Source organism: Triturus cristatus, chromosome 11 (assembly GCF_964204655.1).
Source record: "Triturus cristatus chromosome 11, aTriCri1.1, whole genome shotgun sequence".
NCBI classification, from domain to species: Eukaryota; Metazoa; Chordata; class Amphibia; order Caudata; family Salamandridae; genus Triturus; species Triturus cristatus.
This window is the reverse complement of record NC_140594.1, coordinates 240518041-240541130: the sequence shown is the minus strand read 5'-3', so window position 1 is coordinate 240541130 and position 23090 is coordinate 240518041.

The following is a 23090-nucleotide window of genomic DNA, read 5'->3' as shown; positions in this document are numbered from 1 at the left end:
GCGCTAACTCCACACTCAGGCCTAGACCTTTTCGAATAATTTGTGTGTTTTGCATACTTTGTTTTTGTCTCTTCTTCATTTCTGATAGCGGATTAGATAAGGCAGATATTTTCACCTGGCTAACCTTGAGCAAACTCGGAGCTCCACTATGTCCACAACGATGGCTCTTTATCTGGATCTGAGGCTGAAACCACAAATTTACTAACATTGCATTGACAGTGAAGCAGATTTTGCCGCACAATAACAACAAAGAGAAGTAAACTGCAAACCATAAAAGTTTATTAGCAAATTAGTAAATTTTCAATCTCCAATTCAATCAATTAGGCAGATATTGAAATTCACCTGAATACAGAATACAAAAATATAATCCACTTAGTTCAATTAGTAATGTGAATATTGGATTATTAAAGGCAACATATTCAAATCAAACAAAGTCGCATTTCCATAAAGGAAATGCCAAGATACTAAACTAAGTTTGTGGGCAGGTTTGGCAAATTCAGGAGTAGTAGGTGTCAGTAAATATAGCATCAAAAGAAGACCCAAATAAAGGTTCCAATTAGAATGAGTAGGAATGTACTTGCCCGTAAGAGTCTCTCAATGAGCAGAAACACAAGGAGCATTGGTCTCAAGAGAAGGGAAAGGAATCCCAACGCCATATCTACAAAGGGACAAGTGATCTAACTAAACAACAAGCTTTACACAGTTAAAACATTATTCAGGTTCCAACTAGGCAAGAACCAATCAAAACCCAATGTTCTCTCAGTACTTGGAGTCAGCCTCCTTCTCACGGATAATTAAATGCCATCATGTTCTCTCATTGCGACCCTCACAATATCTCACAAAGGAGTATTCACCTCCTCTGTTTCTCATCCTATGCAGATGTGGAAATCACTGTCCATACCAACTAATTGCTACTCTACGTCCTTCAAAATCTAAGCTAACAGAAAATGACATTACTAAATCTGCACAAAGTGAGCCTAGTGTCTGAAACAGCACAAGTGTTATGCACAACAAGCAGAAATACAGTGTTTATTTCAAATGTAAGTCACCCAGGCCTACTAGTGTTAATGTTAAATTGCACATATGCTAATTAAAGTGAATCAATATATATGATTCATATAGTCCGCTTAACCTAACCATAAAAGAACCTGGAAAAAAAAGTGAAATCACATGCTTAAATAATGTATAAATCATGTGAGCTATGGCTATGCCGGTTACAGAATAACATATTATTAAGTGCAAAGAAATAGTGATGACAATGCACCATCACTTCCATATTTTACCTTCAGTGCATGATATGTTGCTACATGATAATTGATTGTTCTCCACCATAGGGCCTGTTTCTCGAGTATTCCCAGTTGTAACTCTCCTATCAGAATGATATTTATTTAGTCATATCCAGCAACTTGTAGTTTGAGGCATTCACAGTGACACTGCAACTCAAAGAGACATTGGTGCAAGCCACCATTCATGTTCTATAAGGGACTTTGGCGAGTGCCTGTTTGCTCAGTTTTGCCACCTCTGCTGACATGGGATTGATATTCCCCAACTATAACCTCTGTGCTCAGTTGCAGATCATGATCCATTTCCCATTGTTGTTCCATGGCCTGGGAAAACTCAAGAAAATTAAACTACAGCTTCACATCAATGAGAATATTCACTCTTTTGGACAGTGACACCGTAGAGTTGGTTTTCATCTGCAAGTAGCTGTAGAGGAAGAACTGGAAGCACCTTTGATGCATGACATCATTGAATGTGCTACCCGTCCCAGCCATGGGTTTCGCCCATAGTGGCAGTGCCAAAAAAGGACAGTAGCAGGTCCATGCGCATCTGCATTGATATGCGCCAAGCAAACAAAGCCGATGAGAGGGAAAGACACCCTGTTCCTCACATAGCGGATATGATCATGTAATTGAATGGAGCCAAAATATTTTTCCATCCTGACCTTAATAAAGGATACAATCAACTCGACTGGAGATAAGCTGCAGGCACATTACCACCTTTTCAACTCATGTTGGTTTATTCAGATATAAGAGACTGATGTTTGGATGATCTTCGGCTGCTGAAATATTCCAGGATGTTATTCGCCGAGTTATTCAACCTGTTGCACATGCTTTTAATTACAGTGATGACATACAGTTCTTTGGGAAAACATAACAACAACACGACTAAGCTCTCAACCAAGTGTGGCAGTTACTTACTGATGCAGGTCTCACTCTGAAGTGCGAGTTTTACAAAACCAAACTTTTGGGACACAGATTTTCAGATGTGGGAATGACTCCAGACCCGGACTAGGTGAAAGTGCTGTTATCCACTTGCCCCCTCCACCCTCACCCCCAAGTATGTTACCATTCTGCGGTCCTTTCTTGGCATTGCCAATTATTGCTCGAGATACATTCACAACTTTGCTACAGTGAGTGCCCCATTAAGAGACCTCACAAAGGGGAATGTACCATTCCAATGGTCTGTGGAATGTGACAAGAGTTTCGGAGACATTAAGCATACAACTGAGAATGCAACTGAAATGTCTAATTTGACCCAAACTTACATATTGAAATAATGGTTGATGTGAGCCAGCTACGGGTAATCCTTGCTCAACACATTGGTCATCCGAATGCTCATAGGCACATTTTGGCCTATGCCAGTCAGAGTCTGTCTGAGACAGAACATGCCTACTCTATCCCGGAGAAGGCGAGTTTGGCTGTTGTGTGGGCCTGCAACCATTTTCATGTATTCCTTTACAGAACACAATTTTATGTTGTCACAGACCATCAGGCCTTACTCACAATTTTCAGAAACCTGAAGACCAATAAATCCCCTTGCATTGAGAGATAGGGGTTACAACTACAAGAATAATACTAGGAACTTGGGCACAAACAGGGGAAAGATCAAAAGCTTGTAGATTATTTATTAACGCGAGTGACAGTACATCATCACAGTTCGACATTCAAGCCAGCTGAAGCACATCTCAACTTCATGGTAAGATACAGCACATCAGCGGCTCTGACAGTGGAACAAATAATTGCTGCCACAAACATTGATAAAGACATGATCGTTATCAAAGAAATTATTGCCACACAATCATGGAGAAGAAATATCCGGCCTTTTGCCAATCATGTTGAATTTCAAAATTAAAAAAATTACAGGATGAGCTATCAGTCACCCATGAATTTGTGATCCTAAGAGACTTGAGAATTGTCATACCTCTAAAGCCTAAGACAGCTGGTCAGTGAGATTGCACATGAAGGACTATGTGGTATTGTAGGCACCAAAAGAGCCCTACAAGATCGCCTTTGATTTACTCGGCTAGATTAGTGAGCCAAGAAGGGGTTGAAGGCGTGCCACATTTGCAAGTGTTTATCTCCTGAGGTGTCACAGCACCCAGTGACAATGTCTTACCTTCCTGCTCATACTTGCTGCTGACTTATTTGGGCCTTAAGGAAATGGACACCATCTAATGGTATTCATCAATGAATATTCGCGTTTTCCTTTGGTGGAAGTCCTATCTTCAACAACTAATGACAAAGTATTAGAAAGACTTGATGACATCTTTGCAACGTGGGGCATTCACAAAATTCTCAAACCTGATAACGGGCTGCCCTTTAATAACAGAGAGTTCAAAGAATTTGTAGTTTGTCTCAACGTTGAACACCTAAAGAGTAAACCCATCTGGCCCCAAGCCAACGGTGTAGTTGAACGATTCATGGACTCCCCCAAGAGAGTCATTCAATAAGTGTCTATGGAAGGAATCAAATTGAACCAAGCCTTGTGTCAGGTCTTTCTGGCCTATTGAAGTACTGGGAATTTTAAGCCCAGCGGTGCAGGGGAACACACCCTATGACTTCGGGTTCTTCCTGTTTCAGACCTACAGAAACACAGAGTCTTCTGGGTGAAGTCAAAGATCAGTTTATTGGCTGCAGACCAATTACAGGTATCCTAGAAGTACAACAGCGTGTATGTTCTCAGGAGACTGCTAAAAGTTACAGAAACGGGCTTCACCTTAAATACAAAATATCATGCTTCAGGCACACATTCCTTGGTTTACGATATGGCCATATGAAGGTATACATTACAAACGAAAAAGCAGAGTCATGATGACCATCCCACATTCCAGTTAAGCCAGCCCGCAATTATTTACCCAGCAAGGCTCAGATCCCACATCAGATATCGATAGGCCCCAATAAACATGAGCATCTCCTGTTTGGAAAACAAGCCATAAAGCAGGAATAGTCAGGTGCGAAAGAGATTAGCTGGAGGCTCGTGTTTAATGTAAAGGCTTTATGATGTGTCATGCCCTGATGCTAATCACAGGTGGCCGGAGGACGGGGAGCTCGTGAGACCGGACTGACCTGGGGCAGCGGAGCCAAGCTGCCCAGGTCACAGAAAAGTCAAAGAAAGGCACATGTGCTCTAAAAGGCCCGTATTTGCTTCATGCTATGTAGCCTATGTGAGGGCAACCATAAGATGGCCACCGCTCTAAGATGGAACCCACGTAGTGATGTATAATAACGTATACACAGTGCATTCATAGCTAAAACGTTACACAAAGCACTTGTACATACCGCATTAACCATTCGCGGTTCACTAATACCGGGATAGACAGGGGTAGGGCCCTGCCTCCTACGCGGTCCCAAATTCTAAAGCACGACAGACCCTCCTTTTGCCCTTACATAGGCAATAACTATACTCATTTCAATCCGAGTCTAGGTCAATATTCACGAAGTCATGGAGATGTTGCTGTAGCATCATCCTATTACTTAGCTCGTCCCTCGATACAGGTTTCCTTACACATAATGTAGCACAGAGGCCACATATCGCAGGAGCACACTGTATGCACAGACAGAACAGGAAAAGGATGGCTAAGATCATTCCAATGACCATCAGAACTTTCCAACCCCAGGCAGATATCAGTTCCCAGAACCACCCCACCAGTGACCAATCTCCTTTATCCACGTGTATGGACTCAGATATTTTATGTCGTTTGGAGATGGCTTGATAAACTGTTGGAGCGTTGTCTGGTATGAAAATGCAACAACTAGATTGGATAACCTTACATACCCCACCGCGGTCTGCAAGTATGACGTCTAGAACCATGCGGTTCTGCAAAGTCATGAGGCGATCTGCTTGGAGCTCAGCTGTCAAATTACCAAGGGCACCAGCCGTAACATTAACAGTGGATTCAACCACACGAGTCAGCTGTCTCAGGTTCCTACTATTGACCATAGGTCCCCAAAACGGCAGGAAACCCAAAAAGAAATCTCCCACTTCCTGACCGGCAGTATCTTCCTTACTAATTACGCCTCTCACAACTCTGGTCTTGTGATAGTCAGAGGCGGCAGTAAATGTTGGCGGTAGCAGATTTGCAATATAACATGTGCCCGAGAAATCAGGGGGCAACCATGTATATGCTCGGTCATTGCAGATAAAATATGTACCCTTGGCAGCCAAAAACGCAGGGGACAACTGTGACGGAAAAGTGTACGTTTCAGTACAGTCACTTCTTCCCAGTTGAGCTCTAGGATTCTGACCATTACCTTGCAAACAGAACCGACCTATGTGGGGTACGACCCAGATTGGGGATGAGATTTTTCGCTGTCTTTCACCCAGACTAATACTATACCCCATTGCGTTCCACCCTACATAAGCTCTCAATTCTTCCTTGGGTATAGATGAGTATGCGTCGATATCTCTGCTCATATCGGCAACTCCTTTCATTAAAGCTTTGTTATTGGGGCTAGGTCTGATGGAACGCGGTTGTCGCGGGGAGTAGGCGTCTAATGCGAAGAGAAACATTGTCTGGAATGCCCATGACGATCCATTGTAACTAAACGGCAGCACTAGATAGGGAATACCCTTATTAATGGTATGTGGCATTAAACCACACACCCAGCAATTGGTTGTATTCATGACTAGTTGGTGCTGGTGCAGGAGCTGAATAAACGAGTTATTCACAAACTCTGATCGTCTAGCTTGTTCGTGTTCAGGCAGAGGGTGGAAAGAGTGTGAGGAGAAAGTAGGAGGAGGTATAGGCTGTACAGTGGGTGCAATGGGCTCTTGAGAGGAGAAGAATACAAATCCTACAGTAAACACTACCATACTACATAATACAAACAGGCATAAAAATACAAAACGTTTGCTCTTCATTATTTTACACATTCTTGCTTTAAAGTTCATTTCCTCAGCGGGTCTCTCCATCTTGAAAAACTCCATCCTCTAATCGTGCCGCTCGCGGCGGGTGAGTATCTTCTGCTAAGGAGTACGCCTGTCAGTCCAGGGAACGCCCTAGACCAACCAGAACCGTTGACCTAACGTCTTCGGCCTGTACCCCAAAGTCTTGGCACCGCGACCCTGCGGCTGAACCCGGATGGTGGTTCGAAAAACAAAAATCAAGAAAGTCCTTCAGATGGGAGAGCTCTGGTATCAAAAACAAAAGGGTAAGGAAAAAGAATATTTATTTGTCCATAGGCCTTGGTCTTAGATTATAGTGGAGACGGCCAGGTACTGTTTGATCTTGAAACAAGAGTTCAGGCTCTGTGGTGTCCAATCGAATTGACGGTGGCACAGCTTCTTGCAAAATATTGTCACTCTGTTGTGCTGAAGTTGTGCCTTTTATGCGTGCATCACTGAACGGCACAAAACGAGGTGCAGTGTCTGTTTCAGAGTCAGCGATACCCTCCTGGACCCACTGGTCATACGGCAGAGGCAAAGGGATCCTTTTCACGTGGGCGCCGTGGATCCAGTTCTTCATCCCCTTTACTCGAACAGCTGATCTTGTAGACAGAAGTACGAGATGAGGGCCGATCCAACGAGGCTCATCATTGCTTTTGCGCTGGAAATTTTTCACCAAAATCCACGTGCCTGGGTCGATAGGGTGTCCTGGAGCCTCAGAGGCCTGGGGGAGAGTATCATGCACCTGTTGGTGTAAAACACGTAATTTAGCCGTCAATTCATACAAGTAATCAAGCAGTACTGGATGTTCGATTTCACTGAATTTTGTCGGTCTTGGCACACCCCATACATTGGCCGGGCGGCCAAAAACGACCTCGTAGGGACTAAGTCCCACTCGTGAATGCACGGTCATTCTGGTGGACAGGAGTGCTAGAGGCAGAGCGTCAGGCCATTTAAGACCTGAGCTCGCCTGGATTTTGGCCAGTTTGAGTTTTAGAGCGCCGTTGTAGCGCTCTACTAATCCAGCTGATTGGGGGTGATTTGCAGCGTGAAACTTTTGCTTTATACCTAGTCCCTCACACACATTCTTCATCACTTTACCCACAAATTCACTCCCATTATCACTCCACACCATTCTTGGCATTCCAAACCTAGGAAAAAATTCCTTCACAAGGGCTTTGGCTGTGGATAGAGCAGTGTTGTCTTTTAGGGGACACGCCTCTATCCATTTTGAAAAAGCGCAGACAACCACCAACACATATTTCAGGTTGTTGCACCTTTCCATGTGGATAAAATCTAGCTGCAAAACTTCAAATGGATATGATGGAGGCGCAAAATGACCAGCTGGAGTTGGGGTTCCCCTACCAGGGTTGTACTTCAAGCATACCATACAATTCTTGACCACATTCTCTGCGCACTTAGGAATTCTAGCATTCTGCCATACTGGAGCCAACAACTTACAAATTCATTTCATACTGATATGTGCCATCCCATGTGCCATAGTATCCACTGGAAGCACATATGCATCAGGTAACAACCATCGCCTATGTTCTGACAAATCAATCCAACAACCATTCTCATCCAACTTACCCATACTTTCTCTCCACTTGCTCAACTCTTTCTCTGTGGCTTCAGCTTGAAGGGACTTTACACTCTCTATTGTGTTTTCACACATTACAACATCACCAACCCATCTGGCAGGGCCTGCAACATACATTCGAGTCTTCACATCTTTTGCTGTTTCTTTCACGACTTCATCAGCAAACGCATTACCACGACCAACATCATCCGTGATTTTCTTGTGCGCACTGCATTTCATAATCGCAACTTGCAACGGTAGGGTCAGTGACTCAAGGAGATCATTCACCAACTTGCCATTCTGAATCTTAGCTCCATGCGAAGTCAGGAACCCACGTTCTTTCCATAATCGCCCAAAACTATGAGCCACGCCAAAGGCGTACTGGCTATCCGTATATATGTTCACTCTCATTTCTTCAGACAACACGCATGCTCTCGTAAGGGCAATCAATTCTGCTGCTTGAGCCGAATTTTGTGGCACACGCGCAGTTTCCACAATCGTGTGCAAAGTCGTGATAGCATATGCAGCAGTCGTATCACCGTTTGGAAGCTTAAAACATGAACCATCCACCCATGAAGTACCATCACACTCAGTCAGGGGAGTATCTTTAAGATCTACTCTCCCTTTCGTCTCTTCTTCTGTTCTGAACAGGCAATCATGTTGCTCAATCTCATCTAGGTCTGCTGGAATTGGCAATAGTGTAGCTGGATTCAATGTGTTGCATCTCTTTATGTGGATATGGTTTGCTAACAGTGTCAGCTCATAACCAGATAATCGCGCACTAGTTAAGTGTTGTGTCTTGGTCCTGTTTAACAATGTGTCCACAGCATGTGGAACCATAACAATCAATGTATTATCCATTACTAGGCCAGCAGACTGTCGAATAGACATAGCTGCGGCGGCTGTGCCTCTCAGACAACTTGGCAATGCCCTCGCTACCGGGTCCAAGGTTGACGAAAAATACGCGCATGGACGCGGTCTGTCGCCAAAAGGTTGTGTTAACACTGATAATGCGCAACCATCTTTCTCATGAACATACAATGTAAAAGGCTTGCTGTAGTCAGGAGTACCCAACACAGGAGCTGAACACAATGCATTGCGCAATTCCACAAAACTTTTCTGACACTCTTCAGACCATGGGATAGGATTCGGTGTGTCTTTGCATGTTAATGCTAACAAAGGTTTTGCCAACAAGGAAAAAATAGGAATCCAATGCCTACAGTATGAAGTAATGCCCAAGAAAGCACGCACTTCTCTCTGTGTTCTTGGCACACTCAACTGTGTAATGGCTTGAATTCTTTCTGGGGTCAGTTTCCTTCCCTCCTTCGATAAGAGATGACCTAAGTAGGTCACTTCTTGTCGACAATGTTGCAGCTTGGAGAGAGACACTTTGTGATGGAATGCAGACAAATGACGCAACAATGAGAAGGTAGCGTTTTTGCAAATCTTTTCAGTATCCGCGGAAATTAGTAAATCGTCGACGTACTGAATGAGGATAGCGCCACTAGGTAAAACAAGTGCATCAAGCTGCGCTTTTAAAGCCTGACTGTATATTGATGGACTTTCACAGTAGCCCTGGGGAGCGCGTTTAAAGCGGAAGCTGTGACCTCCTAAACTAAAGCCAAAAATGTCTCTGCTCTCCTCTGCAATTGGGATGCTAAAGAAAGCATTCTTTAAATCGATCACTGAGAACCATGCAGCGGAGGCTGGAATCATGGTTAACAAGGCAGTTATATCAGGGACAACTGGAAACTGTGGCACAACAATCTTATTAACCTCTCTAAGATCAATCACAAATCTGTAAACAGGTGGCTGTGAAGGGTCCGTTCGTTTTAAGACAGGTAAAACAGGACTATTGCAAACGTTGCCCCTTGTCTCTTCAATTACACCCTTTTTAATCAAATCACTGACAATTGCTAACAATGCTTTCTGACCTTCATTGGAGATCTTGTACTGGGGAATACGTGGCAATCTGACATTGGCTTTTAAAGTGACCACATATGGCGGTATTTCCAAAAGACCCACATCATTGGGACCAGTAGCCCAAAGGACATCCGGAAGGGATGACAATTCAGGTGGCATTGCATTTTTAGACAAATACATCGGGGAAATCACTTTCTTGCCTAATGTAAGTTGTACTCCTGAGCAGTGGTGGCTGGTATTAAGGGGCGTAGGGGGCGTTGCCCTACCTACCAGCATCAGGGAAAACTAAAGGGGGGAAGAGAATGAACACCGATGTGGCACTGGAGCAGTTTTAAAAGAAGTGCTCACTTGGTGCTCCTCCGTGAACTGAAACGATGTAAAATGACAAATGAAATCCTTTTTTTGCGCTCGTCTGGAAGTGTCTTCCTGGCTCTGCCCATGTGCAAATCTGGGCGAGGATTTTTCCTCGCCCTCGAGGCACAAGCGAGGAGGCGGGTGACATCCTTGTGGGAGTGGCTCCATAAAGCGGCAGAGCATGGTTTTAAAATGGGCGCTAAGGAATTGGCCCAGGGCGCGGACAGTGGAGCGCCATTCAGGATAATGGGAAGGGGCAGGGCTGGCGCACAGTACAGGCGACCTTAGGGGAGTGGCTATACCTTAGATTGGCTGTTTGGCAGCTCCTCCTATTCCAGGGACACAATCAGTTGCTGGAAAGAGAAAGGCGCCTGAACTGCAGCCGTGGTTTCAAACGAGCGCGCAGCAGCAGGTTGGTTTACTTTTAAATATCAAGTTAAGTTACCGCGAGCTGAATGGGGGCTTGGGGGGGGAGGGGGGGCTGCCATTCATTTTTATAACAAATCAGTTTAGTACGAGTCTTCCTGCTTCTTGATTATTTGAGATGATCATCATCTTTAGCACAGCCGATGTGTATCACAAGTCGGGCTAGTTTGCAAGACACGAGAAGCTGAAGGAATACAAAAAAAAGGTTGTTTGGCACGCGTGTCACTCTGGGTGCCGGTGGCAGAGGGCGGGGCCTGCTCTCTGCCAGGGGACAGTCCTGCAACAAAAGGCGTGCTGTGGTGGCATCAACAGGGGGCCGGCAAATGCCCTGCAGGGGGTGGGGGGGGGGGAGAGTGTGTGTCTACGTAACAGAGTTTGTTAAGGCATCACTCACGCAGAGCGAAGGTGAGCGAAAGTTTAAATCCTCGCTCCCTCCCTCCCGGACTATTGACACCTTTCCTCAAAGACCCATGTGCCCACTGCCAACGCAGAAGAAAAGGCCAGTTATAATTTCTTTTGTATTGCATCAGGGCCCATCGGGGAGAATAATTATCATATGCAATTCACAAATGACGCTACGAGCAGTGACGTGATGCCATGCCCTTATAATAATCTGTACTTAAAAGGTCTGGGGCCTATTTTACAGAAACAACAATATAACATAATCACAAGGAAATATGAAAACACATATTTGGTTTTACTTCAACGATCAGAATAATGCGTGACTCGCTAATGTGATGGAGGATCAGGGGTGCAGTGCAGTGCCCCAACGTCACTCATCCAGAGAGGTCATAAGGTCATCCAAGCCTCTGTGACGCAGACAAACCATCGGGCATCTTTCTTGGGCTGGTCTGCGAGGGCACGGGTCACACCTCGTCTTCAGGATATCCACGGAGGGTACATGATATAGAATTCATCTATAGATGGTTGACTGTTTGGAACAGACGGTGGTTATCGACAAAAACTGTCATTGCTGAAGTCCTCAAGGAACAGCGCTGGACAACCATGACTCTGAGAGCTGGGCCTGGGAGCTGGGCTTCCCCTTCCCACTCCTATACATAAGCATGACTCGGCCACGAAGGCATCCGCTCTAACCAGGCCAGGTTCACTTTCTCTCAGGGAGGAACATTGTGGGAGGGGAGCAGTGTTATTTCCGAATGATTGTTACTTCATACATAGAAAGTAAACCTCCCGACTGCCACGTAGAATGTTATTGTTTTAGGAGTACAGTTTCATAGGCGAGAGTGATCAGGTCACCTTTATGTGAAGTGTCCTGCAATACAGACAGTCTGAGCTCAGAGAGCACTCAGAGCAGTAAAGGGCACAGGGCAGAGGCCCCATTCACCCCAACTTCTTGTGATTTCACTTCTTAATTACGTATTTTTGTTTGTGTCATGCTTTATTACAAACTGCACATGGAAACGAAAGGGACCTTTATAAAGCCTAAAGTGATTAGTTTCCTGTTGGTTTATGTGCCTTTTTTTTCAATCCATAAATAAGAACAGATTAGAGAAATAACCCTCAGATGTTTGCTGTGCTTTTGCAACTGATAGCGGCGTTTGGGGGCACAAAAGCTGAACATCAAAGCCAAAGTAGAGCTAAGTGAATAAACAAACACTCAACCTACCAGGTTCCTAAATTTATCCTTTGCTTTCTTTCTACGCCGTACATTTTGACCAGGATTATTAATTACTGCTCACCATGGTAGTGCTGGAGTCTGGAAAAGTAAAGGCCAAGTGACTCACAGAGACTGGTGAAGTATGTATAATAGAACTAGATAAAAAGAGTCTAAAAAAGAACTGGCTAATTGTGTGTTACATATTTGATCAATAGGACCTCTGGACACGTTTTAATAGTGTCTCAGGGAAATGGTTAATAGAAACTGCTGCTTAGTGATTCTGAAGGAACTGTTTAATAGTGGGCTAGGGAACTAGCTAATAGCGCTCCATGTAGTTGGTAAATAGTGCCTCAAGAAATTGGTTAATAGATACTAATCGATCTGGTGGTTAAAAGTATCTCAAGAAACTGGGTGATAGTGTCTGAGAAAACTTGCTAAAGTGTCTCTGCAGAACTGGTTATACGAGTATCATGCAATTAGTTAATAGTGTCCCAGGGAATAGTTTAGTAGTGTGTCATGGTGACATTACACTTATACCCAACTTTTACGCCCCACTACTTTCAAATGTCACCAGCCGCCACTGCTCCTGAGGGAGAACAATATAGCGTTGCATGCAATCTTTTTAGCAAATCTAATCCTAGCAAATTTTCACCACATCCTGTCGTTAGGATGAGGGGTGCTTTTAGCTCACAAGGTCCAACAGAAAGTGACATAGGACTAGAAATCGGATTCCTAACTGGGGCGCCAGAAAAACCTACTGAAACATTCATTTCGCCAGACAAAGGCGCGCCAGGGAGTTTTGAATGCATAATTGAACTCTTTGCAGCACCAGTATCCAGCAGAAAGGGCTCCGTTACATTTGCTGTAGTTACTTTAACATAAGGTCCGCTCTGATCCACTGGCACTGAAACAACTCCCTATCTCTGTCTACGGCTGTCCTAGTAATCATTATCTTCTACATTGTCGTCTTCTGCATAATAATCATTATTGTAGTACTGAGCTGTATTACCAGTCGCGTTGGCTTGCTGATCAAAGCTATTTATGGTATTTTGAGGCGGAAGAGGACGCGCGTTGTGGGGAACATTTCCACGCCCTCTGCCTCTAGGAGCTTGCTGACCACCTCTACCTCTTGCGCCATACGCATTACTGTTACGCCGCATTAATTTAGGGCAACTATATTTAAAATGACCTTCCTCTTTGCAATATGAACATTGGTTGGGACCTACAGGGATTCGTGGTTGATAATACCCATTCATTTGCTGATTATTCTGAAATTGTTGGGGCTGCTGATAGATACCTTGTGTTTGCCTATAACTATTCTGTCCTCCACGTGGTGGATAAGCCTGCTGCAAGAGGACCTTTGTTTTTAGTTCTTTCGTTTTCTTATCTGTTCTATCCTTCTCATCTTTGTCTCTATTCTCATAATACTGTGCAGTAGCCAGTATTTGCGCTGAAGAGGAAACAGCCCAAGAACTTTCTGAGCCTTTTAAATTTTTACACAACTCGGGAAGTAGATTCTGCACAAATTTATCAACAAATAACCGTTGGCCACCTTCAGTGCTCATGTCTTGACCACTGTGATCGATAAACGTTTCTTCAAACCTGGTGAAGAAATCAGACACTGTCTCATCTTTCTTCTGCTTACATGTGGATAGTTTATCCCAATTTACGCGCATCGCAGGCATTATAGTTTTCATGTAGGTAATAATTCGACCAGGGAGTTCTGCTACCAAAGGATCAGGTTTCGCGCCACCAACTTGGCCAGCATCTGCAGCAATGATATTAGCCCATGTGTTACCCAATTCTGCAGCGTGATCTACATTACGAATGGATCCCCATAAAGGCTGTGGAACCACATTCCCAAACAGCATATCTATGTCAGCCAAATTCATTACACAAGATTCTGCAGTTTGGGATAACTCCTTATAATACCCTGTAGGGTTTTTACGGGGGTCAGGCAATGTCTGCATAAGCGCTAAGACCTCAGAACGCTTCCAAGGGACATGCACCCAAACACGCTGAAAATGTGCCAAGACAGCTGGATTAGCATTTGGATCAGCAGGTCTCCAAACTGGAGGAACCTCACGCATTGGATATTGGCGTGCTTTTACCTTCTTCCCCACAGGGAAATCCTGCTCAAACAACGATTGCTGACAATCACCATTTCTGAAGGACAGTAAAATTGCAACTGCTTTATCTACATTGGGGCCCACAATTGTACCTTTTTCAAAATCAAATCGCACTTGACACAATTCCTGTGGGTTTGGGTTTGCACCTTTATCCTCCAATTCCTCACAGAGGAATTCACACATTTTGTCAAAGACATACCTCTGTGTTGGGGCATCCCATTGGTGAAAAACGGTAACAACTGATTCCACATTATAGAGTAAAGGGAAACCAATCCACCTACGCGCCAGATGATCTAACACCTCTTTCTCGTCAGGACCAGGCAGCTGACTGCGCAATTGTTTACGCTGTAAACCAGGAGTCGCGCTCGATGACCCAAAGAGAGGCGACATTAGACTAGTAACTACATTAGCTAGTCGTTGTCGTGCTGAAGGAGAAGTTGAGGCGAAAACGGGGGGATAGACCGGGGGTAAGAAAAACAGATTCAGATACAGGTACCTGGGTAGTGTAAGAAGGAGCGCCAGGGGAAGCCGCTGGCGTGTTAGGCAAAGTCGCAGGAAGCGCGGGGGTAACAGGTAACAAGACTGGCGGCCCTTGAGAGGGCTGCACTGCAGGGATAGGAGCCAGCTGAAGAGGAGCTGGCGGCTGCGGGAAGGCTTGCAGCATATTTACTGGAGGCTGCGCATTTACAAGCTGTGGAGGTGCTGTGGCATTTTGCGCATATGGGGGTGGTGAACTTAACAAATGGGACATTAGGGAATCTTTCTCTTTCTCTTTTGTCTCATCTTGCACAAGGGGTGACAAAACAGGGTAACATTTATCGATCCCTAGTTTGCGCTGTCTGTGCAATTGCTCATTCATTTGTTCCTCCTCATTATCTTTAAATTGTACAGCTGCTTGCATCACTGACATACCTCTTTCTCTCTTATTTCTTTTCGCTAGCTTAATTTCCTTCTGTTTGGCTTCCTTTCGCCATAGGCGGAAAGAATCAAACATCGCCGGCCGGGCTTTCTTTTTAAACAATTTAACTTCCAAATTATCTAAGATATCTGTATCGAAACTACCATTTTGGGGCCATTTTAAAACACCGTCCTTTCTGGTGTATCGGATCCATACTTCATTATATGCAATGGGGCCCACGCCATGTTTTACATAAAGCTCATAAGTTGGAGTTCCAATTGGAGGAACCGGACATGAATCCTCTAACTGGAAATCCCTTCTACAACTTAAACAAAACCAATTACCAAATACATTAGCACCAGGCATCTTCGCTCACTAGTCTAGTTCCCAACTTCAAAGGATTATCGATTACGATAGTCTCGTGAATACACGAGTCCTCTGGCTTTGGGGTTTGCAAACTCCAAATCAAAATAATCCCGAAGGATACCAAATTCAAACTGGGAGACGCTCCACTTATACTTAACCTAATATCGATGATCAATGGCGTCACCAGAAGACTCTCTCGATTGTTTCGCTCTACCAAAATCGTCAAGGGTCCAAAACAGGGCGATTAATCAGGGCAGCAGTCCTTCGTAGCCGTCGGGATGCGGAGAACCTCGCAGAAAAGACTTTCGGACCACGTCGACATGCAGGGGTCGATGAAGTGGCGGCCTTCCTCCAGAATTTCCACACAAAGCTCCTCACAAACCTCTGGCTTGGACCGGTACCGCTGAAATCGCGCCGAGTTGGGCGCCAACTGAAGTACTGGGAATTTTAAGCCCAGCGGTGCAGGGGAACACACCCTATGACTTCGGGTTCTTCCTGTTTCAGACCTACAGAAACACAGAGTCTTCTGGGTGAAGTCAAAGATCAGTTTATTGGCTGCAGACCAATTACAGGTATCCTAGAAGTACAACAGCGTGTATGTTCTCAGGAGACTGCTAAAAGTTACAGAAACGGGCTTCTCCTTAAATACAAAATATCATGCTTCAGGCACACATTCCTTGGTTTACGATATGGCCATATGAAGGTATACATTACAAACGAAAAAGCAGAGTCATGATGACCATCCCACATTCCAGTTAAGCCAGCCCGCAATTATTTACCCAGCAAGGCTCAGATCCCACATCAGATATCGATAGGCCCCAATAAACATGAGCATCTCCTGTTTGGAAAACAAGCCATAAAGCAGGAATAGTCAGGTGCGAAAGAGATTAGCTGGAGGCTCGTGTTTAATGTAAAGGCTTTATGGTGTGTCAAGCCCTGATGCTAATCACAGGTGGCCGGAGGACGGGGAGCTCGTGAGACCGGACTGACCTGGGGCAGCCGAGCCAAGCTGCCTAGGTCACAGAAAAGTCAAAGAAAGGCACATGTGCTCTAAAAGGCCCGTATTTGCTTCATGCTATGTAGCCTATGTCAGGGCAACCATAAGATGGCCACCGCTCTAAGATGGAACCCACGTAGTGATGTATAATAACGCATACACAGTGCATTCATAGCTAAAACGTTACACAAAGCACTTGTACATACCGCATTAACCATTCGCGGTTCACTAATACCGGGATAGACAGGGGTAGGGCCCTGCCTCCTACGCAGTCCCAAATTCTAAAGTACGACACTATCGATGATCTCCTCTTTCCACAACTGGTGAAAGTCCAGCCCCTGCCTGGTTTCCAAGAACCCTCATGAATATTCATTCATACTGTATGAGTCCATTGATGAAGTTATAGGACGCTATTGTTCAGGAAAAACCCTCCTTCTGCACCCAGGACTAGAACTAGGTAAAGATTCAATCCTAAAGGATCGTTACTGTGTAGTATAAGGGAGGTAATGTAGATGAAGGTGTATGATATTACCCGGGCCTATATTAGGGTACCTATATGAAACGTAACAGCAATAGGACACTCATGGTTCTAGGCCAGACAGGAACTCCGTAATAGATCGGGAGGTGTCAGGGTGTAGTCAATAAAGAGTATGATGTACTATTCAGTGTGTGAGTGTATGCTGAAGAATAAAGTAAGGTTTGACCGCAGCCCCAGTGTGGCCTAATTCATCTGCATGCTCCATGGCTGGGGAAGACGTTACAGCTATTAATGCTGCTTTTATCGGTTTTATTTATTGCTTATGGTCTACGCTATTGCATATTTTGCATCTTTTGAAAAACTTAAATAAAGGCAGTAAAAAAGAGCACTTTAAACAGGTGGACAGGATAGTAACCATTATATCTGAAGCATGATGTCAATCGGATCACCTATGCGCTGCACAGTTGTTTTGATGTCACGTTTCTGTCAAATGTTAGTCCAGAAGGGTTTTAGACCAAATGTCAAATTTAAAGTGGCTTCTTACAGCCTGTCTGCAGAAACGACATTACGCTTGATTCACAAAGCTTTTTCTATGAATAGCTGCTTCCCAGATGTGGCGTAGGGCACAGTGCAGGGATTGACACATGAGCAACATCCACCAAATTCGCTCAGTGTCCTGGAGGCCAATACCGCTTCATTCTGACCCTCCATCTAATTAAGAGGTAGACTAGTTGGTTGGTTTCTGTCCGCAGAGTTTACACAAGCGACGCATTTAATTGAAACCTTTCCCCAAAGGCGCATCAGCCACGGGGCTGTTGCCTACACTGTGCCAGAAAGCGTGCTCTATTTATGGCAGTTCTTTTTCGTGACAATCATGTAAACCATTTAAAGAACAAGGGCACCCAAAGGAAATCTGTCAGGGACCTTGGGTAATAATTAGTTACAGGAAACAGTGGTCCCTGAGAAATAAATGGTATTTAAATACAATGAATATAGCCTCAATCAGTGCTATATTTGCGCCAGTGTTCAGCCGGACAGGGCATCTTTAATCAATGTTATTTCAGCAATAATACATAGGAGTTTCTGTGAAGGTGACCCCTTGTATACCAGTTGTTTCGCTGCCTAAGTATTTATTAACTGAAACAACCATGAAACTGCCTGAGTCTTTTGTACCTCACTGTTTATTTGATATGTAAGTCCTTGGATACAGGCTTGTATCCCACTGTCAATTGACTTACATCCTATGTATTATTGCTGAAATAACATTGATTAAAGATGCCCTGTCCGGCTGGACACTGGCGCAAATATAGCACTGATTGAGGCTATATTCATTGTATTTAAATACCATTTATTTCTCAGGGACCACTGTTTCCTGTAACTAATCATGTAAACCATGGCAGTTGTGGACACGAAAAATGCAGGAATCTCTTTCATGAGTTGGGAGAGACTTTCAATGTCTCAGAAACAAACTCCTGCTTGAATGGATTGTTTATGTAAAGAAACAACTGTGGCTGGTGGGCTGTCGGGACATTAAAACTTCACAGTAAGGGCCACAGTTGCTTCTGCAGAAGTTTGGAGGCCTCAAATATCATCCATAAAGGTAAAAAACTCAAAATATGGTTGGCAGAACACTGCCGAGGCACAGTATTGGGGGGTGGGGAGGGGCTAACATACATGGATCTATATGAGCATTTCATTAATGAATTTCAAAGATAAACAGGTGCTTCCTCGTGGAAAAAAAAGTTTTTTGATTTGCAAAACCTTTTTCGGTGAGACTGGAATGATAGCTCCACCAGAGTCCACATTTGTGCATCTTTGTTTGGCACCCCTCATGCTTTATACACGAGTTCCCTTATCCGGGTGCAGAAGTCAATCCCCGGTGAGGGGAGCTCCACCGTGCGCCAATGTTGAGTCAATCAGAAGGGCAATAGTGAAAAAAGAGTGGGCATGCCTAGGACCGCTCCAATGAGCCATTAATCCTAGGCTCACAACCTGAATCTATGACCCCCCCCCACCTCCGCCAGCGCAGCACACACTCCGCACCAGTAGCCCTGGACTCAGAGGCGTTGCCCTATCATATGAAAGTATGGGCTGAGGGGGAAGCCACACCTTTGACAGGTTCGGGTCCTTGCCCTTCCCATTTTTCATCATTGTGAAGGACTGTAGTAATTTGTGTGTAAGTATTTGAGTGGTAAAACATTAGCATCCAAGATGCCATCTTGGCCTCGATTCAGTCACTGTCATCTTACTCCCATAGATCGAGATCTCACATTTCCCTCAGCTTCAAATTGGAGTTAGGACAGTTAATGACTGCAGAACGGTATAGTCGTGAGATATCCCTTCGCCCCTAAGGTTTTAAAAGTTTAGTCTCCAAGGGTTTAGAGTCCAGGAGTGCTGCCAACGTGTCCCCATAGCTCCTAGGTGCATGTCTCAAGTGGTAGTACTTTAAAAATCGAGATTTGTGGGGGTGGAAGCCCCCTACGAGGTCCTGAAAGAACCAGATGCTATTGGCCCCCCACACATCACCCAAAGATGAAAAGCCTGTTATGTCCCACTTCTAGAAGCCTGCCAGCTTCACTATCTGCATGAGACAGGTACCTCACCATAGCGAAGTCACCGCGGCGGATTTTACGTACTACTACATGTGCCTAAGCGCCTCCTGCCAACACAAAAATGGGATTCTAGTTACTGCTCGGAGCATTCTGAGGATTGCCTTGCTGTATAATACTTGCAATTGGTCAAACTTGTATAGGAGGTCTTGTTCCAGCCTGTTTGGAGGTCTTCACTGTCCCTGAATTTACAGTGTTTGATGGACACAAGGTGAGAAGCGCAGTAGTAGAGCTGTACATCCACAACACCCAGCCCGCTATCCTAAAAGGCTTGTCTACAGTTCGAGAAAGAGACCTGTGGAACCTCCCCTCCCGAGAGGAAATATTGATTTGAGATCACAATTCCATGTACAAGATCTATGGGAGTTGAAATGGGTAATTTTGTAGTACATGGAGAAGGCATGGCAGTGAGCTCGGTTTAAACAATATGCTTCGGCCCATGATTGAGAGGGTAGGGAGGCCCATAAGGTCATCTCCCGCTTTGACTTGTCTTAGAGAGAAACTATGTTTAATTGGGTTTAATTTGGTTTGTTGAAATTTCCGCGCTCAGCTATTTGAAGTGTGCATCTGCAAACTGAAGAGGTTTCAAGACCAGAAGTTAGATGCGACTTTCGCCAATGGGCGCAAGATGGATTTTCCTGGAGGCCAGAGGCCTCGCCATATACTTGGAGGACATACTTGGAGATTCTATCTCCATCTCGGTTAACCCCCTTTATCTAAGGATCCACACAAACCAATGCTGCAAGGGGTGTGACCACTAGCGAAAACACCAGAGTGAAGAGAGGGCACCCTTGGAATGTGCCCTGTCCCTCTACAAATGGTGCCAACATAGTTCCATAGTGACCTGTGCCCATCACTCCATATAAAGGACTTTTACAAACCTGCAAAAGTGCCTTCCAAAGTAAATTTTCTTTAGCACCTGGTGCACGAAGGGCCAGTGGATCGAGTCAGACACCTTTTCCATATCCAACATCGATAGTGCACGATCCCATGGGGTATTGTGTGCCTGTACAAGGACTAAGTGAAATGCGTTGTAAACAGTGTCTGGTGTTGCACATAGGGAGGAACCCATTCTGGTCATGGTGCACCAAAGAACACACCACCCCGGTGAGGCAAATTACGAGTATTTTAGCTAGGATTCAATGTTAATGAGTAATATAGGATGATAGGATGGACAGTGCTTATTGGGTTTCAGTATGACTACAATAGTAGCTCCTCGCAAGTCATAAGATATAGAAGACCCTGTTGTAAAGACCTCCTCAAGCATACTGTGAAGGTGGGTGGGGTGGCCAACAAGAAGAACTTTTTTAAGCACTCCACAGGCCAGCCGTTGGGGCCAGGGTCTTCCCCGAGTACATAGCCATTATTGACGTCATTATTTTCTCAACTGTGGTAGGAGCATAAAGCATGGATTTAGCTGTGGGTGATAACTTAGGCATAGGTAAGTCATGTACTATTGGAAGGGCACATTCAGTCACATTCACGTGACTTACAGTAAGAAGCGAACGTCTCCGCAATGCCTACTAATGCATTCACCAGCCTACCATCCTTGGCATAGACAGAGGGAACTGTTCTATTTACTTGGGCCTTATTGGCAAGGCAGTATAAAAGCTTGCCTGCTTTATCACCCATATCGTAAACTCAGCCAATCCATCCTGTATGGGCAGAGTTAAGCATTCTTTGCTTCAGTTTGGTCCAAGCAAGGGCTCCGGCTATGGCTGGAGACAACTGACAGCTTCTCAAGGGTCACAATGCGGCCTTCCAGGTCCAATATCTCCTGGAGTCTACCCCGTGATTAATTTTTGGTATCGGACATTTCGTCTCACCATATGACCATTTCAAACGCCTCCCAGAGTGTGACGGAGGAGGACACTGATTCGGTATTAAGGGTAAAGTAGTCCGCAATGTTAGTACGGAGGTGGTCCACTAGGGCATTGTCCCTCAGCCACCAGACATTAAATCGCAATGTCCCATGAGGCCCTCCCCGGGCAGCCCAAAAGCTCAACTCGATTGAGGAGTGGTCGGACACTCCACGCAGCACATTGTGGGTACCTTGCACTGTCCGCAGTGTATCCACCAAGACAAGGAGATATCTATCCTAGGAATAGTAACAGTATTGAATATCAAATGGGTGTTGTCTGCACAGTGGCTCAACCAGGCCAAGAGTATTATCCCACTGAGAGAGCCGTGTATGTATGGTGGAACAGACAAACGAGTTGCAGTCATACTCCAGATCTACCACGTTAAAGTCCCTCCCACAATCGTTGTGCCTGGAAGTGAGTCTGCTAGTATTTAGATCAGAGTGGAGGGGCGTAGATGGTAACCAGTGTCAGGGGTTGGCCTTCCATTGAGCCTGTAATGGTGACATAATAACCTAAGTCATCTGTGTGTGTTGAGTTCATCACTAAAAGGAAGGATTTCCTGAGAAGAATTGCAACTTCCCCGGAGCCCCAGGTGAAGCCGGAGTGGTAAACTCAGTCATGTCTGTAATGCCCTGGAAGCTGCAGTGTGTGCCTAAAAGATGTGTCTCTTGGAGAAAAGGTATAGCTGGGGTATGTCGCTTAACATATAGCATGACTGCTCCCCATTTTATTTTGTCATTTATGCCATTATCATTCCATGGTAGTACTTGATAGGCACCTGGAGTGTCACACAGTGGTGGCTGGCATCTATGGGGATGGAGGGGGTGGCGGGCGTGGGCGCTTAAAATAATATAAAAGCAAAAAACATTATCAGTGAAAATAAATGATATAAAAGTTAACGGAATTAAAAACAGAAAATGGAAACGTTGGAATTGGGTATGCTCCGGCCACCAATTGGAGTGCAAGTGCTTGTGTTTGCCTCACTCCTTCAAGAAACAATGTACTTGTCCCCGCACCAGCAGGACTCACGATGAGTAGTTTGTCAGTCCAACAAGGAGACATGCATCAAGGGGGACAGTCATGAAAGAGTGGGGGTGGGTTAGGCATCAGGCTTGGCAGTAAAGACAACGGGGTCCCTGCAGTGGCTTTTTTTTATCTTTGTGAGTGTAGTACCCCATCCAGTCATGTGAGGCAGGGCTGTGTCACGTGCTCCCTATGGTTTCGCCCCCTCAAGGTAATGAGGCAGCTGTCATTCCACTAATCTATGGCTTCGCATTGCGATCAAAGGGAACGCCACTGGAGGCTTGCTCCTCATCGCTTCTGGAATTGTCACATTTTGCTCATGACTTACGAGAGCATGCCTCCAATGACAGCATGTTCTCTCCAAATTGGGTCTTCCAACCCTAAGGAAGGATATGCAATTTGGTCCGCCACATTGGGTCCAACATGGAGGACAGGGCGTTCTTCCACCAACATCCAAGCATGTTCCAGGGAGTTAAAGAAGTGTGCTCTCTCATTGAAGAGAACCTTCAGCTTTGCTGGGTAAAGTAGCCTATAGCGTAGGCCCATAGCACTTACTTTTTGTTTAGCCTGATCAAAGGTGTGGTGCTGCTGCTGGATGATGCAAAAGTAATCCGGGAAGAAAAGGATTTTCTGTGAGTCAAATATAAGTTCTTGGGGTTT